The following is a 7,236-nucleotide window of genomic DNA, read 5'->3' on the forward strand; positions in this document are numbered from 1 at the left end:
TAGAAAAATTGTATGCTTCTAAACTGGGTCTCTTTTTCTTATTATTTGGATTCAGAAGTAAATGACAAAGCAAAGATTTATGATATGTGAGAAAAAAAATGACAACCCTGAGGAACAGTAAAATTTAACATTTGGATGGAGATCAGACAAGTAAAACCAGACTGCCCATTCTAGAAAGCAAGACAATGGCTGCCAGTACATAAGATTTAAAAGAATGAGGTGACTGGATTTTGCCATTAGGACCACTGTGACTTCCATTTAGCAACAGTAGTTTCTGTGAGTGGTGGAGGGCAAAGCCATTGCACTGGACCAGACAGTTACAGTGAGGACTTGCTATTGAGGAAAAAGGGGGGAGCAGAAACTTTTAAAAGGAATAAGATACACATGTTCTTGGATTTGGGGTTTGGTTTAGTTGTCTTGGGATGAAGGAAATGAGTTTATTTGTGAGTGAAGCAAGAAGAGACAAAGATAACTGATAAAATTTAAAAAGTTATAAAAGAAATGAAAAGTAATACCCAGGAAAAGAGGCTATAGCTTCACAAGGAAAGAGCATCTCTCCCTATATGTGAGCATTGGAAGATGGGACAACTGCCATGGAAGATAAGTTTTACATAAGAAAAAGAGACACTGAGGAGGTTCACATCTGTGGACTTCTATTTTTTCTGTTAAGAGTGGATTGAGAGTAGGAGGTCTACATGGAAATCATGGTTTGGAACTGTTCTTGAGGGAAGCAGAAGGGAGCTGTCCATGGCTACATAAAATACAGTGATGCTAGCTCTGTCCGTGCAGCTTAGAGAACAAACCACCCATATACCAATGACTAATTTCCTCCTCTGTTCACTGTAACAACAGGAGTTCGTGTTGGAAAGTTTAAGATACAATGGCTCACAGACAAAATTACAACAAATCCGTTTGTTCCACCAAGTGTGCTGAAATGAGATTCTAATTCTGCTACCTCATAAACAGACTGACAGTGAGCTACATGGGGATCCTCTACGAAAAGCTTTAAGGTCCAGAATTCGCTTCCAGAATGAACATGACCACAGTTTGGATTCAAATATTTTCCCTTCTCCTGAATACCAAAGTGGGAGGTGCTTTGTAAACTCCATAATCGGTGACATGAGAAGACAGAGAAAGTGTACAGAGTCTGACATGTATGCAGTGATGCCAGATGACTGGACAGAGCCTGTAGGAAATGAGTGCACAGAGCAGTGAGGGATAGCTCAGGGGAGGACCTGTCAGTGGCAGATCTCAGAAAGTCTTGGCAAACATAGATGTCCTGATGAACAGATAGATACTGAAGTGCCGAAGGTGAGGAAAAAACTCTTTGAGGACCGGGCTGAGGTCAAACTGAGCAGAGCTTACAGGAGTTGATACAGAAAGAAGAAACAGAGAGTGTTGAGGAGCGTCTAGCCAGGACAGGGCTCAGAAAGTGGAGGCAAATAGCCCCTTCTGGGAGCTTCTGGTTGGCTCAGTCCTTTAGCGTCTGCCTTCAGCTCCGATCATGATCACAGGGTCCTGGGATGGAGCTCTACATCGGGCTCCCTGCTCACTGAGGAGCCTGCTTCTCCCTCTCCTCTCCACTGGTGCTCTCTCTTGCTATCTCTGTCACTCTGTCTCAAAGAAACAAAATTTAAAAAAAAAGAAAGAAAGGAAGGAAGGAAGAAAAAAGAGCTCCTTCTACACAGGAGACAGTCAGTCTGGGGGTGGGGCCAGGCAATGTGAGACAGGCACAGAAGCCTCCTAAGAGAGAGAAAAAGGTGTGGTTGCCTGAAGAAACCCACAGAAATGCCATATTTGAAGGAAACAAATATGGTCTTTGGGGACACAGAGAAAGGAAGTCTTTGAGCTGTGGGAGGACTGCTCTGATGGGAGGTAGAGTAAGCACGTGGGCTGCTTCACCTGCAACAGTTAACAGTCAAAGGAAATTATTTAAAGTAGACAAATCAAGTCAGAGGTAAAGGCATATTTAATAGTACAAAGATAAGTATTAAAGATATACTATGGACTTAAATTGGGGCAGAGGAGGAGAGAGAAAAAGGGATAATAAGCTGTCAATATTATTATTATTCATAGAAGTAAACTCATAGATATCTTCTAGGATTAAGGAAATTATATACAGTTAAATAATTGTACTAAGATTCAAAGACACCCTTCCTCAAAATCAGAACTACTGAAACAAAATAAAAAGGCTAAAGAACCAAGTACAGAATGCAAGACAACAACACACACTATAGAAACAAAATAACTTAAAATGTGAGAGTTAAGATCAAACTCATCTGTCATTATCAATAAATATGAGTGACTTCATTCACCTATTAAAGAAAATCTTTGTCCTGTCAGATACAGTTCTTTTTTTAAAGTATGGACAAAAATAAGCAACTAAATGCAAGCCAAAAATAGGACCTCTCTCTTTGTGCCTACCTGCAATCTCTCTCTGTCATCTTAAAAAAAAAAAGAGCCACAATTTTACAAGAGAAAATGTAATTGAAGCCAAAGAAGGATACTGAACAATGTCAAAGAATATAATTCACACTAAAGAAACAAAAATTATAAATAACTGCGAACCAAATATTTGTTTTCACAGACCAGAAATAACAAGCAGTGTAAGAACAAATTGAAACATTATCCATGGAAGACTCACAGATTAGATGGGCACAAAATAAGGAATGATGTAGAAGACATTGAGAATTAATAGAATACATTTGGTTGTAACACTGACATTTGAGACTGTAAAAAATAAAGATAGCTCTTTTAAAGTACCTGTGGAAAACTAATCTATACCATTTAGTACAAATTCCAAAACCTAAAAATAGTAAAGTCAAATAAAATTGATTTTTTTTTTGAGAGAGTGAGTGAGAGAGAGAGAGAGAGAGAGAGCATGAGAGGGGAGAGGAGAGGGTTAGAGGGAGAAGCAGACCCCCGTTGAGCAGGGAACCCAATGCAGGACTCGATCCCAGGACTCTGGGATTATTACCTGAGATGAAGGCAGTCGTTTAGCCAACTGACACACCCACCCAGGCGCCCTTAAAATTGAAATTTTAACAAAATTTAAAAGGCTCCTTGTTCTAGAAATTTCAATACTCTTAAGTAACTGTGTATCTGAAAGAAATGCTAGTCAAAATTGCAGGAACTCCAGAGAGCAACAGTAATGAAAACACATATATTAGAACCAAAGGAAAACAATAAAGTCAAAAAAAATTTGTAGTCTCAAGTAGATAAATTATAAGAATATACAGAAGAATATACAATATTTTAGAAAGCGACAATTTACCAAATCTGACACCAGTGAAGATAGAAAATCTAAACAGGTCAATTTCTACAGAATAGAGAAGGTTGTCCAATCATTCCTCTCCCCACCCCATAAGGCATAAGACCCAAAGTCCACTGACTTCTAGAAAACCTTAAGAACCAGGTAATCTTGATACAACTTAAATTAGAAGAAAAACTTCCAAATTCTTTTTGAGAATAATACACTGAAGCCTGATAAAGATTGCATTAAAAAGAAACTACAGACCAACCTCATTTATAACTATCAGTGTAAATGTTCTAAATAAAACATTAGCAAACAGAATCCAACAGCTAATTTTATTTTTATTTATTTATTTGGGAGGAGGGGGCAGAGGGAAAAGGAGAGAAAAAAATTTTAATCAGGCTTCATGCCCAGGGCAGAGCCTCATGTGGGGCTCAATCTCACAATCCTAAGATCATGACCTGAGCTGAAATCCAGAGGCAGATGCTTAACCAACTGAGCCACCCAGGCACCCCAACAGCAGTTAATTTTAAAAACCATGCACATACACATGATAAATATATATGATAAATAAACTAGATTTATTCCAAGATGCAAGGATGGCTCAATATTTAAAAATCTATTAATTCATTATATTCATTGGTCAAAAGAAAAAAAATAAGTATACTGAGAAGACATTTGACAAAATTAGACATTCATTCCCAATTTTTAAAAAGAGACTAAAAAAAAGAGGACTCCTTAATATTTTTAAAAACACTCTATATACCAATGCTAATTTCTTAGTGTTTATAAATGTATCATGGTTATATAACATGTTAACATGAAGGGAGGCTGGGTGAAAGGCATATAAGAATTGTCTGTACTATCTTTGAAACTTCTGTATTTCTAAGCTTATTTCAAAAGAAAAAGTTAAAAATCATAAAACACACACACACTTCAGCCCAACATTAGTTGGGGGCATTCCCACTAAAGTCAAGAATAGGGGCGCCTGGGTGGCTCAGTTGGTTAAGCAGGTCATGATTCTGGGGTCCTGAGCTCAAGCCTCGGATTGGGCTCCCTGCTCAGTGGGAAGCCGGCTTCTCTGTCTCCCACTACTCCACTTGTGTTCCCTCTCTCGCGCTGCCTCTCTCATTATGTATACCATTACCCTACTATTTAACACTCTATTTGTCAATGAAATTAGAAAAATGCAGGAAATTTATGGTTTAATAATTGTAAAGACAGAAGGAAAACTAACTCTGTTTACAGATTCTATTTTCAAATCACTTCTCGGCCTTTTGGCTAAGATCAAGTGCAGATTCTATTTTCAGGATGTGTAACTGAAAATAAAAAGAATTAACAGAAAAACTTATGAGCAATGAAAATACTGTGTATAGTAACACTATATAAAATTACCATGAAGTATGTCAACTGTATTTCAATAATAAAAAAATTAACATAAGTCAAGAGACTTTGAATACATAAACAGTTTTAAAAAAATACCAGAATTTATAGAAGAGGATACCTTTTTCAATAGCAATGAAAAAGAGAAAATATCCTTTCTGACACATCCATGGCCTGCTTGGTTGGTGATACTAGGGCCAGAAGATGGGCTATTTGGCCAGTATAAGAGGAATATTAGTTGTATACCTGGGGGCTGAAGAAGTAAACATATTGAAGATAATGGGAATCATGCTTCACAACTGTTGGAGAACGGGGCTATAGGAACAGAAAGGAGGAAGTCTGTAATAAATTGTATTCTTCTGGATTGAAATAAGAGGTATCAGTGTGAATTCACTTGTTAATATAGATAGATGGCTACAGAGATACATATAGATACAGAAATAGACAAATGAGTATATGTGTTATATGCACATACATGTATTTCCTAGCTCTGTCCTTTGAGAAGATCTAAAATAATTTTTTGAAGCAGACGTTAGCACCAGATCTTATTTTGTGAATTCTGAGTTTTAGTTCCTAACTTCTTAATTATTCACAATAGAAGGAATCTAGGGCTTCTTAGAAAAATGACTGATTCTAGAGCAGGAAGACACAAAATGGACCTAGAACATCTTACGCCCCAAATAAGAAAGTGCTCCAGGAATGAGAGGTACATGTCAAAAGGACACAGGACAGGTCTGCACTGGCCAAACCTAAGGCTATGTGAGCATTAAAAAAAACAATAGCAAGAAAAGCAGGAACAAATAATCATAGTGAATGAAATAGGATTTCATACTAACATGAATAATTAACTAAATAAGGGAGAAAGTAAAGTCCTACCTTTCAGCAGAATTGCTGATTAGTATAAAATACCTATTAATTATTATCCTTCGAGTGGAGAAGACCTGCTGACACTATTTTCCAAGTGATATAGATAGATATAAGCTACTTTAATCAAGTTAATATCACCAGCAATGGAATAAATTGACATTATGTGCCTCCTGATGTGCACAGAAAAAAGCATAGCACCATTTCTGTGATATTCCTGAGAAAGATATGTAACCTGATTCAAATCAAGGAACAACATACAAACCCAAATTGGCCAGTGTAGTTCAAAACTATCAAGGAGAGACTGAGAAGGACATGACAATCCAATAGAACACATAATCTTGAATAGGATTATGGTCCCATAAAGGACATTATTAGGACAATTGGCAAAATTTGAATGGAGTCTCTGGATTAGACGATCGTGTCATAATCAATTTCTAGATTTCCATGGTCATATTGCAGTTATGTTAGAGTGTGTCCTTGTTTTTAGGAAATACTTGCCGAGATACTAAAAGGGTAATGAGGTGTCCATGTCTGTAACTTACTCTCAATTGGTTCAGAATAAAAAACAATTGTTTCAGAATAAAGAGAATGATAAGGTAAATGTGATCAAATTTAACAATTGGGGGAATGTTGGTTGAAGAGAATTTGGGAGGCTTTTGTGTCATTCTTGCAATTTTTCTGTAAGTTAGAATTATTTCAAAATAAAACAATTAAAATAAAGGGGAAAATGTAGGTGTAAGTTTAATAAAAATGTGCAAAATCTTTATGGGGAAGACTTTAAAACACTTAACATAAGAGGCATCCAACAAAATGAAGACTTACTACGAAGGTGGCTATTCTTCCTAAATTAACTTATAATATTAAAATGATTCCAAATTTCAATATATGTGTGTGTTTATCTCCAACTGAAAATCAGACAAGCTGACTGTAAAATTTATATAAAAAATTAAAAAAAAAAACAAAAAGAGCCAGAAAAATTCAGAAATAGATAAGCAATAAGGAAGAACTAACCCCTCTAAACGTTAATATCTAGTATAGAATCTAAGTAATAAAAATACTGTGGTATGATGTGTGAATACACAGATCATTCAAACAGAAAGAATGTCCAAACACCTATGGGAATTTGGTACACGATAAAGATGGTTTTTTAAATCTGTGGAGAAAAGATGGACTTTTCAATGAAATTATGTTGGGACACCTATGTGGCCAACTGAAACCAAAACTAGGACTAGATCTCACAACAAACAGATACATTTTCAATGAGTCAAAGATTTAGAGTGAAAAATGAATTAAGGACAACTATGGGGTGGTGGGGGCGGGATGAGTAAATTCCTTTATAACATTAGAATGAGAAAGTCTTTCCAAAGTCATGAAAGGAATAGATGGTATTCTTAACTACAAAAAGAAGGAACATAGCTACATGGGAAAAAATCAACAATATAGATAAGGTCAAAAGAGAAATAACAAACTGGGGGAAAAATATTTGTACTTCAAATCACGGCAAAGAGCTAATCTCCCTAACATAAAAGAAGTGATTAGAATTTGATAAGAAAAAAATAAAAGATGAACAATCAGTTCACAGAAATAGAAACATGAATAGTCCTTAAACATATGAGAATTCCTAATTAAAGTTACTCTGAGATGCCATTTTCTGTTACAGAAATTGAAAATAGATCACTATAATGTAAAAAATTGGCAAATATCGTTGTTGAGGCATAGGGAACTAGGTCCTC

Source organism: Mustela nivalis (genome assembly GCF_964662115.1).
Source record: "Mustela nivalis genome assembly, chromosome: 2".
Classification (NCBI taxonomy): domain Eukaryota; kingdom Metazoa; phylum Chordata; class Mammalia; order Carnivora; family Mustelidae; genus Mustela; species Mustela nivalis.